Consider the following 24,096-nt stretch of genomic DNA (forward strand, 5'->3'; position numbering starts at 1 on the left):
TGATTCATTTTTCAAAATGATTTTCTGGATAAGAGGTAGGATATCACTTTATATTGTTCATTTGCACCTTAATGGATTCACGTGCATGTACATTTTGTTATAAAGATGTAGGTCTTCTATTGAGTCCAGATACCAATGTTATATATGACTCTGTAGTATTCACAAGTATATGATGGCTCATATAGATTAAATATTGCAGAAAAGATCATGAAAATATCCAAGGCAAAAAGTAATATTAGGACAAATTTTCAGCAGCTCGCTTCAGAATAGAGAGAAAATATTTATTTGTTGATGTCTGTCTTGCTTATCTCAGATATTTTGAAGTAAATTGTTTCCAAGGACATTCCAAATTCTGTGCCACTCCAAACTGCAAATTATGAAGAATAAGTAATACCGGGTTTCCATACCTAGGCTTTTATCAGAGTAGCTTAGGCCAAATTGAGAACTCCTCTTTGAAATTTTGTATAGTGTCATCCACCTGACCAAGGTTTTGTTGAAGCAGTTTTGAAACATATTGGCTTAGTATCAATGAGGTCTGGAAATTCAAGCTGTGATTTCGATGAGTGAATGGGAACTCAATTCATTGCATCTGCTATTTACATGAAGATATTCATATGTGCACATTTCTGTTGCTAGGAAACTCAGAGCTAGATCCTTCGACCAGCTAAGGAGATGCATAAATAAGTGCCATCAGATCACCCTAGTTATCACAGCACACTCTTTTCTCTATTGCTCATTTACTGCAGCTGAATTATACTTTAAAACCCAAGACTGTTTAAATTAGCCCAGGCTATTGAATGTTTGAAAATATCTTAAACTAAAATTAAACACACCACAGCTAGTCATTGTGTATTCACTCATCTATAATTGATTTGCTGGTGTGCATTCTTACACCTATGAAAGTACAGTCTTAAACTAATCTATAACTATCCACTGCCTGTTCTCTCAGTCATACAACCCAGAAATCATAGGTTTCAATAGGGTTCTTTTTCTGTTCATTCAAACTATTTTTTAATATTATCTCCATGATTGAGCTGATGAATTCTTAGCAACTTGGTCAGTAAAGAGATGCCTCATATCTGGCTTTTGCACACCAGGAATTTGCAGTCTAATGAGCAAAATCAATACATAATCAATAAAATGCTAATATCACAAGAAAAGTGAAACTATTTTAACATACATACTGGTGACTTTTCCTACAGAGGATATTAAAAAAGAACTGTATACTCCATACTTGATTTTTTTTTTTTTTTTTTTTTGGTACTGGGGATCGAACTTGGGTCCTTGCACTTGCGCAGCAGGTGGCGAAACCACTGAGCTAAATTCCCTGCCCTCCATACTTGATCTTTAGATTTAAAGTTGTGGACTTAAATGGAAGTTGTAAGAAGAGCAAATCTATAGGAAGAAATACCACTAATAAAATTTTTATGAAATCAGGGATAAAGAAGTTATTTGTTACCATGTTAAGTGTGAGTCCAAATTTAATACTTAGCTGTCACTAAGTAACAAAGATTGAGTCATGAAACAGAGTACCTGTAAGTTACAATTTGGGAAGTGTCAGGAGCTCCCTTAGAATGGAAAGGAGGCTTTTCTTTATGGAATAATTTCAGTGGTCCTGTAAATATATGGGATTTCTGAGAATTGATTGGAACTTGTCCACATTTATTTCCAGTTGATTATTCCAGTTTTACTTAAATTGGTCCTAATAAAAATGTTTCAGAGCCTCTATTACCCAAAATGTGTTCCATTAATGTAATTGTGCATTAAAAAGTTTTTTACTTTAAATCTTTCAAATTGTGTAAAACTAACCAAATATATCTAAATAGCATTTTTAAATTCTTACTTAAAAAATAATATTTCCAAAACATTATACTAATCCTTAGCATTACAGTTTATCTGATGCTTTTTAAAAGTGATATTTGATCTACATATTCTGGCATATACTAAATAAATGTTACATTGATAATGTCCTCCATTTGATCACTAGGATAGTTTACATATTCTCAAATCTCCTTTTGACATTAGTACAAAACACTGATGCTTCTTGAATAATTTGGACTATTTCAATTCAAGTATCACTGAGGTATCAGGACACAACCCTAGAAGAAAATCATAGGCTGATCCCAAAATGGAAATGCCAGGAATTTATTTGAAAACATACATATATCTATAGAGTGGAACTGGCTTTTCCTCGGATAAGAATAATAAAGCCACCTATATAGGTGTATAGGTAGGATTTGTGTTAATCAAAAATATAAACTAAATGATTTTGGTAACCATTCTGTGCCTTAAAACCTGCAGAAATGCACAAGAGATTGAAGATTGAATGAAGCCTTTCCTTAGAGAGAGCCTTATGATATACGGGCAGGTTTTCAACTTAAATATGAGAGCAGTACACTGCACCAGGAGAGTGAACAGAGCACTCGTTGGCAAAACTCTACATCAAAATTGCTTAGAAATCTAAATCAAATGTCTATAGTTAAATCATTTTTTTTCCAAACAGGACTACTTTTACTTGTAAATATGAGACTAACTCAGGATCTCTCTCAGAGAGGTTAAAGTAGCTAATAAAAAGAAAAGGAACAAATTGGGGCTTGGAGAGATCTGGAAGTTGAAAATGAGGCTGATCATGCCAGACACCCTACTTCCCCAACAGCTCAGGGGACCCCAGGTCCCCCTGCCAAGGGATTGGAGGAGCATCTAAGGCAGCATTGTGTCTACTGAGAAAGAAGTACAATTTCTAGGTCTCCAGCCTCTCTGGGAGAGAGGCAGCCAGGGGCCTAGGGACAACAGAGCAGGGTATCTTCTCCTAGTGCCCACTTCCCAGCCCCCCGCCCCCACTTGGCTGCTATGTGCAGACCTCTGGCTGGTGGATAGTCATGCTTCCTGCTACAGACACTATAGTACTGTGTGCCAGACATGGAGGCTGTATCTGGGGAGCTCTCAGTGCAGTTATGGACATGGGTTATCCCCAAAGGCACACAGTTGAGGTCATTTTGGCTATGCCATTGCCTTCTCTTCTCTATTTGTATGAGGGTAAGCTACTGGGGAGCCCTACATCCTGGTAAGCCACCAGAAACCAAAGGTCTCTTCAGTTGGGGCTGCTTTTGGAAAGGCCAGTAACTCTGCTCAAGATAACCACAGTAAAGAGCCCCACGTCAGTGGGCTGACCACCTGAAGCAGTTCCATAACTCCTCAGCATTTTTTTGCTATCATGAAGACGTATTGACCAGACTGCCTGCCGCTGCCTCTTTCTGGTCACCTCTGCCCCAAGCTCTCAGGACAGAAATTCTTTAGTTCCACAATGCAGCACCTTGGTGTGAGGCAGGGAGAAGGTGGTTAGAAAACGGGTCTACATCTTGAGTGTCTCCCAAGGAGCGGAGTGAGCAAGGCCTCAAGGAAAAGGCTGAAGAACTTAGCCCTTGGCCAGGTGGCCAACTCAAACTAGAAAGGTACAGAGACATTACTTCTCAGCTGGAAAGGAATATAACATGGGATCCCCGAAGATGGTGGTGAGGTGGGGGCTTGTCAAGGAAAGTGGCACCCAAGGATGTTGTCATGAGCCCTTTGCAAACACCTGCAGTCTGGTCCTCTGCTGGCTGATGGGTGTGGCTTATGGGGCTACAAACACTAGACTGGTCCTTTTGAAGCAGGAAACTGAATTCCCTGGCACAGATAACTCTTTAAAGATAGGAGCAAAAGCAGCTTTTAATGATGCTGGCAGCTCAGTGAATGACTCCTATATGTCTTGAGAGCCTCAAATAGAAGTCTGGGCTTCCTTATATACCTCTTCTTACATCTGCCAGTCTTAATTCCATTGGAGTTTTCCTGGGAATATAGCAAGCAGGATTTACACAAAGCAGAGCAGTGGAGAGGAGAGAGCAAACTGAGTCTGTTATGCTCCTTTGGTGACAGATTACAGAAGTTGCCATGGCTATTCAGGTACATTCTATAAAGAGCATAGCTACCTAGTTAACCCATAGTTGCCTAATAACACAATTAACCCATAGTTGCCAAATAACAGTTAACTCATAGTTGTGCAGTTCCACATGGAGGGGTGGTCTCCTCTCTCACTTTGTCACCAGTAGATAAATTCCAGCTTGTAGAGAGAGGCTCAAGAGCCATTGCTTTACCTCTCTCCCAAGTTGCTCCACTTCAGGCCGACTTGGGCCTATAGGGTCTTTCCCCCACCCCAAGAACTAGGATTCAGTCTAGAGATCCCAGGGCTGGGGTTCAGGAATGGGTTTGGGAAATTTATACTTCCTACTGGGGTGCAGGTTGACAGGAAGGAGACAGTGGTGACACCAGCTCCCAATGCTCCTAAACTTGGCAGCCCATCAGGTACACTGGAGCTCTAGGACTGCCCTCTTCTTCAGCCCTGCTGGATTTTCTGACAAACACCTGGGAACTGGAGGTGTTACTCTGAACCAAGGTTAGATGGCACTGAAGCCAACCTCTTCTGGGCTTCTGAACTTGGCCCATTACTGTCCTTTTATATTAAGGCCCTAGTCTAAGGCTCCCAGGGGCAGGATCCCCATCATAGGCCCTGACCCTGATCTGAGGAGAGTCCTACCCTACCCCACTCTACCTTCTAGAAAATAGTGGTAGGCAGAAAAGACACAAGAGTTTCTCCCAGCTTCATTTCCCCAGCCCTAGGAAACAGTCAGCTGCATTAGGAGAAACAATCTGACCTCCTTACTGGTCTCACCAGGTCAAGGGGAAGATTTAAACTTCTGGTGAGGAAACTGTTGTATCTAAGCAGCAGGATCGGAGCCACAGCACCACCCAAGTGGCCTGAGGTGACACAGGGTAAAGCAGAGGCCTGGAGAGGTAGGAAAGCATGGAAGCCAGGCCCCAGCAAAGCAAAGGGACAGTTCTCTGCCCGAGTCTCAGGACAGGGAAGAGTGAGGGGAAGGCCCTTTCAAACCTGTCGGCAAAGGAGACCCTAACCCCTCATGTCTACCTCCGAGAGAAGGTCAGGCTTCTGGTCATTTATCACAGCAAAATCAGACAGGGAAGGTGAGCTTAGGGCCGAGAGCCTGGGAGGCTGGGGGTTCAGTAATGTCTGGGGTCTCCTTCACCACGACTGTGATAAAGTCATTGGTGATAAAGATGTGCTGGGTGATGATCCCAGTGGGTTTCCAGTCTACATTTGTCTAGATAGAAACTGACAGGCTCTGCCTGCCCTGGGCCATGAGGATGAGTTGAGGTCCCAGTCAGAGGTGCTGTTCTGGCCATTGTTCATCTCCCACAGGGCAGCTGCTTTGCAAGACTATCCCGGGCATGCCGTTTTTGGCACTCTGTGTGTCCAAGACCTTCTAGCTCAGCTCCTGGATGAGTACCTGCTGGGAGGCTGGGTGCTGAAAAGTGAAGACCTGCTAACCTTTTGGCTTAGGCTTAGCTGCTCTAGGAGGCCACACAGGCCCCTATGCTCAGATCATAAGTACAACATTGCTAGGCAAGGAACTGGAGTCTAGTTATAAACCAACATGAGTGAGACTAGAGACAGACTACAGAAAATATCTGAGGAAAAAAGTAGGAAATAAATGCTGTACATCTTCAGGTTTTAGTCAATGAATGATTTATGTTGCTAAAGAGATGAGAAACCATTTAACATTTATAGAAAAGACTTGGACTAAGCAAGTTGTGAATAAAATATTAATAAAGAATCATGTATATTGTTGTCTCACCCTTAAGCTCTTTATGACTTCTCTCACTAACTTCCCTTATTGCCGGGTGCCCTGCATCTGAATTGGCCTCAACTTTCAGTCCCTTACTCCTTAGAGCTTCTTCTGTTTTTTAAGAACACTTTATTACTTTATCAAAAAACAAAACAAAACAAAACAATCAATGCCAGTATGGTCAGAGCAGAAATAAGCTTAACAAGTTAACATCCCCAGTTAACAGACTTACACTTTAAAAGACACCAACTATAATTGATAATTGGATGTTGTAAGGGTTGTTTGTTTTGTTGTTGTTGTTGTTGTTTTTAATATTCTCTGGCTGGTGGGAAAGTACTGATATTAAAAGAAAATTCATCAATAGTTTAAAATTAGGCCAAGTGTACTGACACCTGACAGAGCCCCTCCTTGACATATGGCTATCATAATCCCTGATGCATTATTATCAAAGTAATATTCTCATTAGGAAATAATTTTCACTACTTGGAGGAATTCTAATATAAGCAGAGATGCTATGCAACAAGAGTTATATTTCCTGGACTGTGAATCTCCTTTTAGGCTTCCATGACAAGCTGCACTTTGTGGATCTACCCACTACTTATTGAATTTAAATGAACTTTTTTTCCTCCCCTAAGAAGAAAGAATGAGAAGTAGCCCTCAATTTTCACTATTTTTCTATTATATCAGTAAAAGCTATCTGTTTGGTTAGCACAGAAAGTGTTAGTGAAATTGTTATTATCTGTTTGAATTTCATACTTTGCTGAACGAAAAGCCCAAAGGGTTGAGACTGGGCAACTGCTTTCTATTTTCCTTTCCTTTCTCTCTGAATTTTCTCTTTTTCCTTTCCTTAAATTGAAAAATTATTTTCTTTCAAAAGTTTTGAATTGAACTATAAGAAAATACTAAATTTCTCTAAATAAATGAGTTCATTATTTTTTCTTTCTTCTCTTTTCCTTCTATCTTCCCTTTGAATCTTTATTACTTTTCTTATACATCACACATGTATCACCATAAAACTTTAGAAAACTAAATAGAATAATAAATTCACTCAGTCTAGTGTGTTTTTCTTTGATTACAGTTATATTGTATTTAATAAATATTTCTTGTAATCCCTAATGTTCTTCAAATGCAGACAATATGTCATGCAATGTATGTGCACTAAAATCAAGCCTTTTCAATTACCCTTAAGATAATGGCCTTGCCATTGTGTCATTAATATCACTTTTTCAAAACTGACAGCTGAATATGTTGCATGTGTGTATGTGTGTGTGTGTGTGTGTGTGTGTGTGTGTGTATGCAATGAATATAAATACTCCTTTTCCTATGTAGACATTTATCAGAAAAAGAATGGGACATTATTCCTCACAAATTCCAGCTGTAGCATATCCTTTGTTCTGAGAGATTTTCAAGGGTATTGTTTGTATTGACTCATATTTTCCCTGGTAATACAAGTTCTTTAGAATTGTGGAGGTGAAACAAGTATTATCAATGATTGTTGCTTTCATTTTCAATGAGCAAAGTGAAGCCGAAAAGCTTTGGAGAATGTGCAGTGTCCCACAGATAGTTAATGAAACAGGCAGTTCAGAAGTCCTGGTTAGATGTCCCAGAAGGACACCTCTTCCTGTCCTGATGTGCTATCTCTCTTATAATCAGGCATTGCTGATGGAAATGCTTCTACTGAAGACTGAATACATGTATTATGTATGTACGTTGTATCTGTGCATCAGAGAAATGATAGCAAAATAAAACTATTTCCTTCACATAAACAAATTATCTGGGAAAGTCACTAATAGTATCTGATGATGACAGCATGAATTTCCAAAAGTACTTGAGAGCAAAAACATGCTTTTATAGAAAACTATCTTTGAAAATATCAGTGCAATTATTACCACTCTCTCTTTAAATATAGATATACACAATGTTTTCTACACTGTTTTCTTCTGATTTCCCCAGTTGTTTTATTCAGACTTAAACGTCAGAGATATTTTCAATTCCTTCCTGCCTACATTACTTTCTGCCAACCAGCATTGTTTCATTTCATGTTTCTACCTCAGTAATATGACTGACTGCTATAGTTTGGAGATAGTTTGTTCTTCCAAGGGCTCCTGTGCTGGAAAGATAGTCCACTGTGTGCTGGTGCTGAGATGGTGGAAACAATAAAAGTTGAGGCCTCATGGAATGTAATGAACCACAAGGACTCTAGCCTCATAAATGGATTAGTGCTGGCCTTTTGGGTGAGTTTCATAAGACTGGATTAATTCCTTCAAGTGTGGGTTGTTACAAAAGAGTGAGCTTGGCCCCTAGACCCCCCTTGATGTCCTGTTCCATGTCTTGTCTCACTATGTGACTTCTTCCTCCCTCTCACATGTACTTCTGTCACAATGCCATCTGTCATGTTATGCAGCCAGAGGCCCTCAAAAAGACTGAACAGATGGAACCACCTAATCTTGGACTTCAGACTCCAAAATGATGAGCTAAATAAACCTCTTGTTGATCTAGCAATATTCCCAGGCTCAGATATTTTGCTAGAATTAAACAAAATGTCCTGGATACTCATTTTAATCCTGTTTGTTAAGCATTTATAAAGACATGTCTTTCGTTCAATCCTTCATTATTTTACCATACTTATCTTTAAAAAGAATACCCCCCCCTTAGGAAAAGACTTTATGAACAAAACCTCAGGTGCCCTTGAACTAGCACAAATAATCAACAAGTGGGATCTCTTCTTACTAAAAAAGCTTCTGTGCAGCAAGAGAAATGACCAGCAGTGTGAAGAGACAACCCAGAATGTGAGAAAAAATTTTCACCAGCGGTCCCTCAAACAAAGGTCTACTATCTCGAATCTATAAAGAACTTAAAAAATTAGACCTCCCAAATTTAAAGACCCAATTCAAAAATAGGCATCTGAAATGAACAGACATTTCTCAGACAAAGAAGTAGACATTACAAATAAACATATGAAAAAATGTTCAACATCATTGGTCATTTGAGAGAAGCAAATGAAAACAATGCTGAGATTCCACCTCACTCCAGAAAGAATGGCTGCTATCATGAAATCAACCAATAACAAATGCTGGCGGGGCTGTTGAGAAAGAGGAACCCTTCTCCACTGCTGGTGGGAGTGTAGACTGGTGTGATCATTGTGGAAATCAGTATGGAGATACCTCAAAGAACTAGGACTGGAAGTCCCATATAACCCTGCTATTCCTCTGCTGGGTATCTTCCCCAAAGAATTAAAAGAATCATACCACAGTGATATATGTGCACCCATGTTCATAGCAGCACAGTTTGTGATAGCTAAAACTTGGAAACAGCCCAAATGCCCATCAACTGGAGACTGGATAAAGAAAATGTGTTTTTTTTATAAAATGGAGTACTACTTAGCCATAAAAAATGAGAAATTAGAGACATTTATAGCTAAGTGGATGCACATTGAGGCAATACTCTTAAGTGAAATAAATAGGACACATGTGTAAATACCGAATAGTATCTCTAGTGTGAAAAACTGAAAGTGTAAATAAGGACTGAAAGATATAATAGATAATGTGAAATAGGAAGAAAAGGGGCAAAAAGGAAAGGGAAGTGGGAGCAGTAGGGGAAAGGAAAGAAGGGAATGGAATTAATATGAGAAAATGGAAAAATGGAAACAAAGTCTTTGTAAACAGGGAGGGATAGAGGGGTTGAGGAGAAGGGAGGGGATGGGGGAAAAAATAAGAACCAAGAGAATATGTAAAGGTGAAAATTTCCAATGATGAATGTCATTATATTGTACATCTAAAATGTACCAATAAAAGCATATAAAAATATACCCCCTCACAGGTACATGCATACAAACTCAAATTAGTTTTCTTTTTTTAAAATTTTTGATTTTTGGAACAGGTTCTCACTATATATTCCAGGCTGCCCTTTTACCGCACTACAGATCCCAGGCAGATAATGGCAGAGACAGGTAATCATCAAAACCGGCTTTCTTCTAGAATGTGCAGCTAGGCTATATTTCTTATTCTTCCTGGGAAGTTGATGTCATCTTTATCGTGGAGAAGGTTGGATTTCTTCCACTCCCACCTTTACTGTGAATACTTTCCCACACGTTTTTCCATGCTCCTTCCCAGGTTGTCAGTTGGGTGTTGACATCTAGAGTAAGTTTCAAAATAAAATGCATACAGTGGCAGAACATGTATTGATTTGTGTCACACATTAACTGATAACAATTTTACAAGAGTGAAAATTAAATACCTAGTGTTTTTAGGTATTTATTGAGTTTGAGTTTTAAATTCTAAGCAAGTTAGAATTGTGCTAAATTATATAGATGGAAAGTAGAGGTTTTTCTTTTTAATTAATATAAATGGTGCATAGAAATGTGTATGCAATGTACTGGCATATAGCTTTAAGAATTTTGAATTTAAAAAATGTTGGCTGGTCCAAATGTAGTTTGAAATATAGGAATGAAAGCTATATTTTCAACTAGAGAATTATTAACAAGAATAGGAGGGATTAAAAGAAAAAATTTCTAGAGAATTAAAGTTATTTTGTATTGAATAATAAAGAGTATAGAAGAAAAATTAGTAAATTATTCCTAGAAGAAATAATGTATCGTATCTTTAGTACATCCTTCATGATTTCAGAAATTTACATGTCAAATAGAAATATAGGATTGATATATTAATATTAAATAAAGCCACTCAGGCATTGGTATGGTAATACAGAATTATTGTAGGATGAAATAATTTGGCAGAAGTGAAGCAAGGAATGAGTCTATTATTGATATTATACTTTACCTTGTTGATGTTGGTGTGGAAACAGAATCAATAATTTACATATGAATAAAGAAACTTCTAAACCACATAACCAGAACTCAGAATAATAAATAGAAGCTTTCTTCTCAGCAGATCTGTACTTTTTGAGGAGGAATCAGTATTTCCATCTCCTAAGTATTTTGTCATACAAACATCCTAGAAAAGACACCCTGGAACAGAGGTTGTCAGTGGCTCCACTTGCAAGATACATAGAAATATAGGAGACCCATGAAAAACTTTTTCCCAAAATATCTTTTCCTATTTTATATACTGCTTTGAATTCTGATCACTCTTTCAGTCACTCTGATGATTCTGATTAAAAAAGATCTGAACCTGCTTTTACTGTATCTCCTATGAAAAATATAAGCCTATTAACATAGTGCAAGCATTGAGATGAGGCCATTTGACAGTTGTCACTTCAGCCTTGATTCCCAGTATCCTGAGAGCTGAACAAACCCCATTAATCACTCTGTTGTATCTTACAAAGGCAGATGACTTCTTCAACTTTGAGAACAGACCTTTTACTTGACCTGAGAAACTAATCCAGTAACAATGCATTGTATCAGTGATTGCACAGCTCCTTACAGGCCTTAGTGAAGAAGTGAAGGGCAAATCTATCATCAAGATTGGCCAATAAATGGAGGCTGAGGTGTTTGCTTTTCAGAAGTTGTCACTGATCACTGCAGATAAACAAGATATATCATCCATGTCATCATTTATAGTTGGATGACTCCTGTTGTAGGCAAAACCACACACAAGGTATATTAACCCTTTGGGTAGCTTTCCACAGTAACCAAGAGGAGTTGCATCTTCAGATCCCTCCAGTCATCTGAGGGCTGCATGAACTACCAATGGTATTTCCAGAAACACCTAGAGTTCTCTTATGACATGAGTCTTTCAATAAAACGCCATTACAAAACAATTGATGTCTCTGTGCTGTTTTGAAAGTATGTATCTTGTTTTCACTATTGTTTATTTTTCTCTGTTATTTGACTCTTAAAGAAAATACGTATTTTATTTGATATTTTCATAGCAGAAATTGTCTATGAAAGTGCAATAATTTGGAAATGAAAAGTGGATTTAAAATAAAAATTCCAAAAGTTTATAATTGTCAAGTTCATAATTAATAGCACTTTGGTATTAGGGATAAAAAAATGTGTCCTCCATTTTATTTAAATATTCTTTTCTTGTTTATGTGCTAGATACTTCTTCTCAGATAGCCATAATTAAAATAATTGATTTTGTGAAAAGATCCAGCAGTGTGGTGCTTAGCAGTCCATATCAAAAAGGTCAGACACCAATTGCTGTAATTTTGCATAAAATGAAATAAAAAAGCTGCCCCTTTCACTCCAAGTGAGAAATGTTAGCATAATCAGAATTCTCACGAGGCTTTTTCAATCAATACATGCTTCAGTGAATAATTGCAGCCCCCAAATTGAAAGAACATTTTATTCAGGCCTACAATTATGGTCACACAGAATCCAAGTCCTTTTAGAAGGACTTTGTTTGGTGCTTGAAAAGATTGATTTTGGTTTTCCGTAATCCTCATGTTTCCTTTGACACTGAATCTTGAATGTTACCAAAGTTCAATCCACTTTGTCAATGTTTCCATTCACTGAATGGACTCATTCCTGAAATGTCGATGACTCTTTGCAACAATGTAATCTTTTTTATTTAGACTTTCTGTGATTTAACTATAAAACCTGAAAATTCTAGGAGAACATAATACTGCGAACTTGAGAGTCCCTATAGACTCAGGATATGGGAAGGATTCATGTTAAAATAATGCTCTGAGTCTGCATAGAGGCAACCAGTTTTTTCCAGTATAGTATCTTTTCCTTTTAAAATCAACTGTCCATAAGCTAGTTTCTAAATTACATATTAGAAGAGTAAAATTTTAGGTGAAGTATGAGAAGTTTTGAGAAATACATACACACATGACTAAGCAAGGACTGACTGAACATTTTGTAGGTTACTGAAGGCTAAAAACCATCTCTCTCCCTATTCACCAAACACCTCTTGTTGAAAATGATAAAACATAAAGTCAGATAAGAGATGTATTTAATCTATGGAATGAGAAGGTACAGCATGAGAAAGTATGGAATAAAAAGAATCTAAATTACAGTGAAATGATTTATTATCCTTACCCTGCTGTCATTTTCAGAATATAATTTTCACTTGGAATTTTTATCTTTAAATAAATACTGTTTTTAATTTACAAATCATAATTATATACACTTATGAGATGAAATGTGATGTTTTGATATTTCTAATTCAATGTGGAGTGATAAAATCGAACTAATGAATATACACATCACCTTCCTTAAATATTAATTTGAGACATTTGGAATTTATTCTTTATTTAAAAATACATAACATATTAATATTGACCATAGTCACTCTGATATGCAGTAAATCTCATTACTTATTCTTTCTGCTTATCCGAAGTTTTGTATCCTTTGACCAAGACCTTCCTTTGCCTGTTCTGCACCTATCCTTTGCGAGCTATCATTCTACTTTCTACTTCTGTGAACTGACCTTTTATATTCTGTCATATAAGTGAAATTATTTGATACTTTCTTTCTGTGCCTGGCTTATTTCAGTTAACATAATGATTCCAGGTTTATCCACACTGTACAAATGACAGAATTTACCTCTTTTAAAATGCTGAATAGTATTGTATTCTGCATATATCCCACATATCCATTTTCCATTTATTTATAGACACTAAGGCTGATTCTTTATCCTGACTACTGTGGGTAATGCTGAAATGATCATGAGAGTGCAGTTATCCCTTCAATATTTTTATTTCAATTATGTGGGATTTCAATTACTTCTGGCTCAGAAATGGGACAGTTGGATCATATAGTAGTTCTATTTTCAGTTTTTAAAAGAAATCTCCATACCTTATTTGTATGGCTGTACTATTTTACATCCTCAGTAAAAATGTACAAGAGTTCTCTCTTTACCATGGCCTCTGGAACACACATCTTTCATCTTTTTTATAAAAACCATTGCAACAGGTGTGCAGTGATGGCTCCCTGTGGTTTAATTTATATTTGCCTAGTGATTAGTCTTGAGGAACATTTTTTTAATGTACTTGTTGAGCATTTGTATATCTTTTGAAAGCTGTTTGCTCAAGTCACTTGTCCTTTTTAAAAATCAAGTCATTCATTTTCTTGCTGTTGAGTTGTTTGAGTTACCATGTATTTTGGAAATTAATCCCCCATTAGATGTACAGTTGGTAAATATTTTATTCCATTCTGTGCATTTTCTCTTCACTTTTTAAATTATTTCCTTTGCTCCCCCAAAGCTTATTAGTTTGAGGCAACTCTATATGTCTGTTTTTATTTTTGTCATCTGTACTTTTGGAGTTGTATTCCAAAAATTTTTTCACAGGCCAATGTTGTGGAACTTTTCCCATTTTTTTCTTCCTTATCTCATACCATATGCAGAAATCAAATCAAAATGGGTTAAACATTTAAAACTAAGAACTGAAACTGTAAAACTAATAAGAAAGAACAAAAGGAATAGGCTTTACTTGGGTTTTGAATGACAAGAGAGAACAGTATTTCATGTAGAGGACGTTAATTTTTCTACAATTATGGATTTGTATGAAATTAGTTCCATTGTTCCCAGTCAGAGAAAGTTACCCAAAGAAATTAGGGTATTTACAAAGTTGCTTCCTCCTGGAGAGGTAAGGAGAGAGAATTATGGTGTCCCTATTTGCTTCCTAGTTTCTGGGGGTTGCCTGAAATCCTTGGCATTCCTTCCTCTGTAACTGAGTTTCTCTAACTTGTGACTCCATTTTCACACAGCTGCCATTATTCTGTGTGATTATCTTCTTATGACCTTCACTAAAGTACTGAATTTAATTAGATTTAAACTCTTCCCTAGTCTAGAATGACCTCATCTAGTCACATCCACAAAGACTTGTTTCCAAATGTCACGTTCACAGTTTCCAATTGGACATTAATTTTGGGAGACACTCTTCAATGCAGTGCACTATAAATCAAAATTATGGTTGTAAAAAATAATAATGTGCTCTCAGCAATCCAGCCAGTGAGTAGAATATCAGATTTAAACATAGATCTGTTTGGTTCACACATAGATATCAGTCTACTCTTATCTCGATTCTGTATAGCTGTAAACTTATTTCATATCTCATGAAGAATTCAAGGTCCCTCAGAGTTCTTCTCCCAACACCAAAATTCAATCTTGAAACACTTTACTCTAAATTTTACTGTCATTATACCATAGAAAATCTATATAGTTAAATAGTTTGTCAGAATGTATTTGAGCCTAAAATTTACAAAGACGTTTTTTAATCTCTTCTTCAAAATGAGTTTGATGTGGCATGATACAAATGGCAAATTCCCAATGTACCTTTACAGAAATGGTTTCCTAAGTCTTGTTCTCTCCTGGGCTGAGAATATCAGCACCATCTTAGAGTTTATTATAAAAATTTAACTCTCATGTCTAACAATCTGTGTTTTAATAAAACTTCCAGTTGATTATGTTAGACACAAAAGATTAAGAATTATTGTTCTTAAAAGGATTAGCTTTTCAAAATATACTCTGAAGTATTTGTTGAAAGAGCAGAAGTCTTTCCTCATCTGGGTCCATTATATTCACCAAGTTCAGAGACTAGAAATATATTTATTTTTGAGCTCTAGTCAAAAATACTTAAGTCCAAGTTCTTGATTTGTTCCCCTCTATTGATATTCTACAACACCATAGTTACGTTGTAGCATAACTGTAAAATGTTTCACTTGTAAAATCACAACAAATTTTATTATTTTCAACACATAGCTCATATTATAGATATTTGGGTATATGTCTATTCTCTCTTTTATGCCTATAAGTTCTTTCAGGATAGAGAAAAATATTGTTGTGCTTCTAGTTTTTATTATGTCTACAAATAATAAATTTGATTTTTCAAATAGTGGAAACTCAGTATATTTGGGGAGAAGAGACTGAGTTACACATATAATCTTTGAAAAAAATAATTTTGCAACAGCAATGTTTGTGTCCCATGTTGTTAATTATATTGACATTTCATAGTATTTATCTGGACATAGAAAAGTTAATTTCTTTCATCGAGAACAAAATAGAATTATCTAGTATAGTTGGGGGAATTTTCAGAGTAACATGAATCAAAATGCCCTTTTGAATACGAAGTAGAGTGACAGTAATAATTGAAGTTACTATAAACAACCTACATATAATGAGCTCCTGCCACATCTGTCATATACTTACTTATTAACCACAGAGGAGCTGTTTGCTGCTTTGGATAAAAAGAACTAGACTTCTTGATCATTTGCTTAACTGCACTTTAGACAAAGTCTTTGGAAAATAGGCTTCTATTAGCAGGATTTTTTAAAGCCACTTAGCAGGTCCTTGGCTTCTGTTTAATGTTTAAGATGTCAAGGGAATGTGCTTCCTTAGGTATCTCTATTGATAATTCATTTCTACCTCATTCTGGATATGACATTTCTTATCTTCCTCATAAAATGATACAGCAAAATATATAAATTTTTTTTCTCTAAATAATAAACTCCCCTGGATTTAGAATGATCTAGAAATGTTGTGTAGTGGAGAAAAGATAAGTACTGCATAAGAACCTGAGACTGAATATCAATGACTAGCTATGTAGCAAAAAAGGTTACCAGTAATTAGTGTCCCTAGGTAGGTGTAGGTGGTCGAACTCTATAATAATTTAAGTCTGGTCACCTTGTCTCACATACTTTGAGAATGATCATATAGTATTATAGTATTATACTTTTAAAAAAATCATGGTAACAAAGCAAGGAATGTCAGTATATGATGATAAAAGCAATAAGCACATCAAAAGCTATTTGTTACTTTCTAGAAAGTAAAAATCATTTTTAGCCATAAAATCATAGTAAGCAATAGGATAATTTACAGATTATGCTTTATCTTATGCTTAGGTAAGGGTTTTTCACTGTTAGAAGTCATCCAATTCTTCAGGTTACTAACTTCTGAAAAGTATAAAGTAGTTTATCTATAGCTGAACTAAAATATAATCATCTTAGAGAAATGAAAACAACTTCTTAACATAGAAGATGCTTATCTTCTGGTGTGTCTACTAAGTATAGTTGAGTCAGAGTAAAGAACACCCAGTATGGAAGTATCTCATACATGTAAATTAGCCTATTCCCTTTTCCTCATTCTCAACCAAGCCAGTGATTCCCTTCACTCTTCTCTGTCCTCCTTTACCTTCAATTTAACTGAGAGAATTATCTGAAGTAATGATTTCTTCATCCCTTCTCTTCATTTTCAGAGGATGTATTAATCCTCATTTTCTTTTTTACCTAAATTTATCTTAAATTTTATCAACCTTCCACTCCTAAAAACATGTTCAAACTCCATCCTTCTTTGCACTAGGTACTTCACAATTTTTTTTTTTCATTTTCTCTCTTTATTCTCCACAGGAGCCAAAATTCACCAAATGACAAATATAAGCAATGTGCTAAGGCTGCACTGAATTGACAAAAAGAAAGTTGTATTTTGAAGGGAAATTAAGTCTGGTAAAGAACCATTACTATCAAGCAGAAAAATCCTTGGTGCATGACAGTCTTTGTTTTGAAATCTTCCTATTATTTATTTATCTCCTTATAATAAGTTTGACATTCTTTGAGCTACAATTTGTAGTATTAAAAATAAACTTTATTGTTAGAATTATTAAATGATTCACATTATTATTGTAACATTGTTTTCTCATAATTTTCTATAAAAACAAAAATCTTTATCAAGGTGCTGAAATGCAAGCCTATCTATAACCCCTGCTACGTAAGAGACTGAGGTAGGAGAATTACTGGGTTGGAGATCAGCCTGGAAAATATCTCAAGACCAGTTTCAAAAAAATGCATTATCATTTCAAATTTAATACAAGTGAAAAACATTTTGAGTGTCTTATTTCAGAAGCATACAATTCTTTACTGGGCTGTTCTCACAGAAAATACAATTCTAGTTTAGCCAAAAGAATTATAAGGATATAGCAACTGATGACTATTTAAAAAGTAATTGCTTGATTGAAAATTGCAATTTAGAAAACCTCTAATACAATAGTATTCTTATTCTTATTTTTAAGTTTTCCTAAGGTATATTTGTAAGCCCTTCAGGAAGAAAGAGAGAAATGAAGATTTTAGCCTTGGACAAGAGTCAGGATGTCCAGATGTCTAATTAACTTAGAGTAGGTAATGGGACCTAACAAGTACTGCACATCAGAATCTCTGATTTTTTTCTAAGGACACAGAATGCTGAATTCCACCTCAAATATTTAAGATTTAACTTGATAACAAGTAATCAGATGATGCTTATAATGATGATTAGGGCACTACATTTTAAAAACTATGAAAGTAGAATTTGAACTATATTCCAGAATAGACTATTTGCATATGAACAATAAAATTCAAATGAATTGATATATTTTGAATACTCAAGACCTAATTTTACTTTATACTAATATATAAGCTCCCAGTGTGTACATATGTACAAAGCTGGAAAGTTGTTTTAGTATGTTAAATAAGAGTATCATCTGACACATAATGTTCCTTCATAAGGAAACTCAAGTCCCCCACATCCCTACTTTGTTGAAGTCATATACCTTTGTACCATTATGAACCTAAATTACTTTTCTCTATTTATGGCAAATTTTAATAGACTACTCAATTATGGCAGTGATTTTGGAAATCAGAATTTTCTTTTGTATCTATACAGGGCCTAGGCTCAATGAAGATGTTAATCAAAATGAAACCAAACTTACTGATAAGATTTGAAAGCTACAACAAAACTTTGTAACAAAAACTACAACTCCTCACTCCTCTATCCAGAGAACAAAGTATTAATCAGGGAGTGGAGATGGTGGGATGGCTCTGCACCTATTCTTCATGCTTTGCCCACTGAATCTCCTTATAGTCTTTCTATTACCACAACATCTATTGATATCTCCCTTCTTCCTTACTCTTCTACTATTCCTTCACTTACTTTGAACTTCACTTCCAGGATTCTGCTCATTGTAGTCTTCTCAGGATGCATCTTAAAGTTCAGTGAAGGTGAATTCTGTTTATCGTCTGGTAGCTCAAAGTATACCACCTTCATAAGATTTGCACTATGAGATTAATCAACTAACTAATTTTGTAACATCTTATGTTTCTAGTTACATCACAAGACTTTGTTTGGGACAATACTATGTCATTGCTCAGTAGATAGATTATGTATTAATATTGTTTAGTGAATAGTATCAAATATATATTTGATAAATTGAAATTCATTTTGTCACTAATTATTTAATTGTTTTTACTCCTAAATACGTTAACTGCATTACATAATGAAGAATATATCAGAGCAAAATAAAAGATCAGCAAATCAATTCATTCATAAAATGTCCAACAATATCCTATATTTAGAATCAATATTTCCAAGCCAAAAGTGGACAGTGGTAGAATGATAGATAAGTTGAGGTTTGAATTACAGCTTTTCCAGTAAACAAAAATGGCAAGTTATTTGAACTCTATGAACCTGTGTTTTCGCATGTGTGAGGTTAATTTTATCACTTTTTCAAAATTGTGAATGTTAGGAAAATTACATCTAATTCAGATCATGCACAACAAAATCAAGTCTCAGCAAAGGAATATTATATTTTATTCCATAATTAATTTAACAAGAATTACCTATTCAATTTTTTTCTATATAAAAGCAATTAAGTGGACAATTTGCCTAATGATTGCCTTTGGCTGTTAAGATATATAATACACCTTCACTTAAAATTTGCATGTCACAATTCTTCCCAAATTCAGTTTTAGCAATAGCGTTTTAATTGTCCTCAAAGAAGCATGAAATAGCATTGTGAAACTATGTTAACTAAAATGAATAAAGTAAATCATTTTACCTTTCAAAGGTACTATGTGAATCAATGCATTAATATTTAACTACATGGCATTAAGAAAGAATTCACATCGGAACTGCAGAAAACAGTGTAAAAAAAAAGTGACTTTTTGGTCTTCAAAGTGAATTTTTCATTTTTATTAGTCTGGTGAATATAAAAATGACTACTTCAATTCTGAGTTAAATGGTGGACTGAATGTATATTTCTGTTTTTTATTCTCTCTATAAACTCTAGTGAAAGTTATTTTTGTTTTTCTTTTCTGTGGTTACAATTCAATAGCATTAGAGTTAGAAAAAAAGGTTAAAAATAAATCACTAATTTCTACATCTTAAACGTATAAGTATGGGAGAAAGGTGGACAATTCAACACGAATTATGACACTAAAATGACAGAAAACTCACAATAAGTCAGTGGAAATGGTATCAACTATTACCTTTTTAAATGGAGGCAAAGAGACATATCTGAAACAATGAGGATGAAGAGAAAATCATATGAGAAGAGTTAGGTCTCCACATGTATAACTTGTTCCAAACTCTTGAGGATTGCCTTCCACACTTGTGTTAGAAGTTTCAGTGTTATTTTCTGGAAAGAATAAAAAACAGTTTCTGGACTGAGAATTTTTAGGCATAATTGGGGGTACCAAATGAAAAATGCTAAAATTAAGGAACCAAAATCCTTCAATCCTGGAAACCCCTTCTATTGTTCACTTCATGATACTTCTAGAATGACAGTAATATCTTTCAGAAGAAAACAATATTAAACACTTTCCAAGAGAATGTCTAGTTTAGGTTTAAGATACCTCTTTGGCCTCCAAGTAGAGATATAGAGCAGGAATTGGATATTGCAATCTGAGGAGCAATGATAACTCCAGAAATGAAATACTAATTTAGGAGTTGGTTATGTAAAGGAACTAGAGACATGAAATTATGCAAAGGGTTCATATAATGTGGTCTGATATATATCAGCTTAAAATTATTAAAAGAAAAAAAATATAATTATCAACTATACTATGTATGACTGAAAGGTCAAGTAGGTGAGGGATGAGGACTGAGCATTGGTTTTCAAGATATGGAGGCCACTGGTTATCTTAGGTGAAATGGGAGATAATTTGGAAACAAAAAAAATATTTTGAGAATTTCTGTAAAAAGGAACAGAGAAATAGTATGGTTGTAGTGGAAGTAGAGATTGAGGTTAGTATTACTTAGGAGTGATTGGGGTTGTAATTATTTAGGGAGGCATTACAAGATGCTTATTGACTTATTGAAAAGACATAATAAGTGAAGGATAGAGGAAAGACAATAGGTAAGAATTATCCTTGACTCTATGAGAAAAATATGAATACATTAATGAAGGTGTTAACTTTCATTTGCTTTACAATTTATCACAGTGTCTTACACTGTTTTCTATTCCTATAACTGAATACCTAGTTAATTTATAAATAACAGAATTTTATTTAGCCCACAGTTGCAGAGGCTTGGAAGTCTTAGACCATGGTTCCAACAAATGCCTCAGCATCTGATGTGGATCTTACTGCTATATCCTAACATGACAGAGGTCCTCACATGAATAGACTGGACAATTGTACTAGATCCAGCCTCTCTTACTCTTCTTATAAGGCTACCAATGCTTTTTTGGGGATCCCAACTTCCAGAATCATCTGACTCTAATGATCTCCTAAAGCAGTGTTGGTGAACAAATGGCAAGTGTGCTGCAGTGGGCATGCAGACCCCTCTCTGTTGGTACTCAAGACATGTTGCCCCTGTATCACCCCAGCAGCTGAGTATTCAGGTTTAATTTCAGGGTTGACCCTTTGCAATAAATAAGTGGGTTTTGGGTTGCAGTTTGGGCACTTGGTCTCTAAGAAGTTCAGCATCACTGTCTTAAAGGCTATACATCCAAATATTGTTAATATGGTGATTAAGTTTCTAATAAATGAACTTTAAGGGACAATTTCAAACCATAGTATATGGTAATAGGAAAAAAAAGGACCCAAATGTGTGAGTACCAAAGCTGGATGTAATTTTTTATATTGAAATCTTGTGCAATTTTCATAATTCTTTCTGAATGTTATTTGAGGAAGTTTTTGTTAATTGGGACTATACTTGTTTTGATGTTAATGGTAATATAGACTATAAGGTATGATCATAGAAATGATAATTAAGGGACAATATGGCAAAATAACTTAGACATCAGGTTTTGGAAAGTTCACATAGATGTATGTTGACATAAAAATTGCAGATTTGTGTTGGAGGAATACACAGTGACCAGGAAGTTAAGATTGCAAGAAATAAAGAGAAGCCTGGGTCTTTGCATTCCAGCAACAGAAGAGATTGTCTTAAGGTATGGAAGTCAAAGCCATAGAATTTTAAGGAAAGAGGGAGAATGTTCTCAAATGTGAAACAAGGTAGTCACATACTTCATTTTCAAGCCAAGGTGTGTGAAGAATGTGGGAGGGAAATGGGTGAACACGGGAGAAGGCCACTGGGAGTACCTTCTGGGAGATTCCAGTTTCACTTTGAAACCCTCAGGATGCTGTCTACAATTTTAAAATGGTGTTTGATTTCTCAATAGTTGCTCAAATTTTTGCTTTAAGAAATAATTTCTAACTTACATTCATATTTGGAGACTATAAAATGCCTAAATAATATCAAGAAAAATAAAATTGTATATATTAAAATATGCAATTAAATACTTAATTTGAATATTTGAGAGTCTTGAAAGCAGAGAAATTTGCCTTGACATAAACATATACTGTGTTATAGTTTAGACATAAAATGTTCTTGAAAAGTCTCACATATTCACAGGTGGGGCTTCAGAAGGTAATTGGATCACGGGGTTACTGTACTCATCAGTGGATTAATTCATTCATGAGTTCATGTGCTGTTAGGAGGTGAAGCCTTGCTGGAGGTGGGCTGTGCATATTCTATCCCAGCTATGCTGGAAATGGTAAGACTTTGGTGACACTCAGAGACAGACTAGATGCATTTTGCTTAATGAACTGGTTATGAGACTTTTCAGGGCAGAAGTGTAATGTTATGTTTTAAAAATAAAATGTTTCTCAGAAGTGTCATGTATTGATTGATGAGGCTTTCAAAAGGTGATTGAATCATGGGGTGCTATACTCACCAGTGGATTAACGCATTGACGAGTTCATATGCTGTTAAGAGGTGGAGCCTGTTTGGGGAGGTGAGTCACTGGAGCCGTGTTCTAGAAGAGGGTATTCTTTACTTGACTCTGTCTTCTCTCTTTTCTTTCTGGTTGCTATGGAGTGAGAAGCTTTCCTCTTCCATGTCCTTCTGCCATCCAATTTCTATCTTGGAGTCCACCAACGATAGACTAAATCCTCTGAAAACTATGAGCCACAATAATTCTCTCTTCCCTTAAATTGTAGGTGTCAAGTATTTTTGTCCAGTGATGGGAAAATGACTAATATATATTTTAAGTGGTATATACATGACTGAGTCTTGGCAGATCCAGAGGGCACAAGTAAGTTACATAAAGAAGGGGACATGACCACTACTCCTGCTGTATTGCCTTCTGTCTCCCAGCATGCACCTATGACCTCATGTGTGTAACATGTAATCAGTTGACAGTGGAAGAGAAGGCTAGAGCTTGGTTTACAGTTGGTTCTGCATGTTATGCATGTACCACCCACAAGTGGACAGTTGCAGCATGACAGCTCCTTTCCAGGACATCCCTAAAGGACAGTGGTAAAGGGAAATCTTCACAGTGGGCAGAACCTTGGTCAGTGCAATTGGTGGTATATTTTGCCTGGAAGAAAAATGGCCAAATGTATGACTGTATACTGCTTCATGGACTGTAGTCAATGGTCTGTCTTGTTGGTCAGGAACTTGGATGAACCTTGACTGGCAAATTAGTGACAAAGATATTTGGGGAAAAGGTATATAGATAGACATCTCTATATGGGCAAAGATGTGGAGATATTTGTATCCCATGTAAACACTCACCAAAAAATGACCTCATCAGAAGAGGACTTTAATAATCAGGTAGTTAGAATGACTGGTTCTGTAGATAGCAGTGAACATTTTTTCTTCAGCCACTCCTGTAACTGCTCAATGGGCTAATGAACAGAGTGGCCATGGTGGCAGAGATGGAGGTTATACATGGGCTCAGCAACATGGACTTGCATTCAGTCAGGCTTATTTGGTTACAGCTACTGCTGAATTCCCAATATATACCAGCAGCAGAGACCAACTCTGAGTCCCTGATATATATCACCATTCACCAGGGCATTCAGCCTGCAACCAGGTAGCAGGTTGATTATATTGGATGACTTCCATCGTGGAAAGTGCAGCGCTTTGTTCTTACTGGACACTTAAGCTAGACACTTATTCTGGATATGGATTTGCTTCCCTGCACATAAAGCTTCCTGCCTGACATGCCATGAACTGTTTCTCATCTACTTTGCTCCTCTGCCAGGCTTCTGCACCTTGTGGCCAGTGGCTATGGATCGAAACCACTACAACTTGTGAGCTAAAATAAACCTTTTCTCCTTTAAATTGTGAGTGCCAGATATTTTATTCCAGCAATGAGAAAGTAACTAAGACATAAGTGTGTTATATATATAATTCTCATATTACATATATATCCAATATGCCAAATACAAAAGAGGCTATAAACATTTTATACGCATTTTCATATGATGTGGCAAGATATCTACTATATTCAACTGGTAGCTCATTGCTTA

At 35.8% G+C, this 24,096-nt stretch overlaps 1 long non-coding RNA gene across 1 annotated transcript; it reads right to left on the reverse strand.

Annotated features, from left to right (window-relative positions):
• Positions 1-9,553: 9,553 nt before the first annotated feature.
• Positions 9,554-23,470, reverse strand: LOC147830036 (uncharacterized). The gene is made up of 3 exons (XR_015443163.1): positions 22,515-23,470; positions 19,822-19,970; positions 9,554-9,815 (listed from the first exon to the last, which is right to left on the reverse strand). It is a non-coding gene; the product is annotated as an uncharacterized LOC147830036 (long non-coding RNA).
• Positions 23,471-24,096: the final 626 nt, after the last annotated feature.

The sequence above is a fragment of the Heterocephalus glaber genome, unplaced genomic scaffold (genome assembly GCF_053883595.1).
Source record: "Heterocephalus glaber isolate CG9 unplaced genomic scaffold, H.glaber_assembly_v1.0 deba00000331, whole genome shotgun sequence".
In the NCBI taxonomy this organism is placed as follows: domain Eukaryota; kingdom Metazoa; phylum Chordata; class Mammalia; order Rodentia; family Bathyergidae; genus Heterocephalus; species Heterocephalus glaber.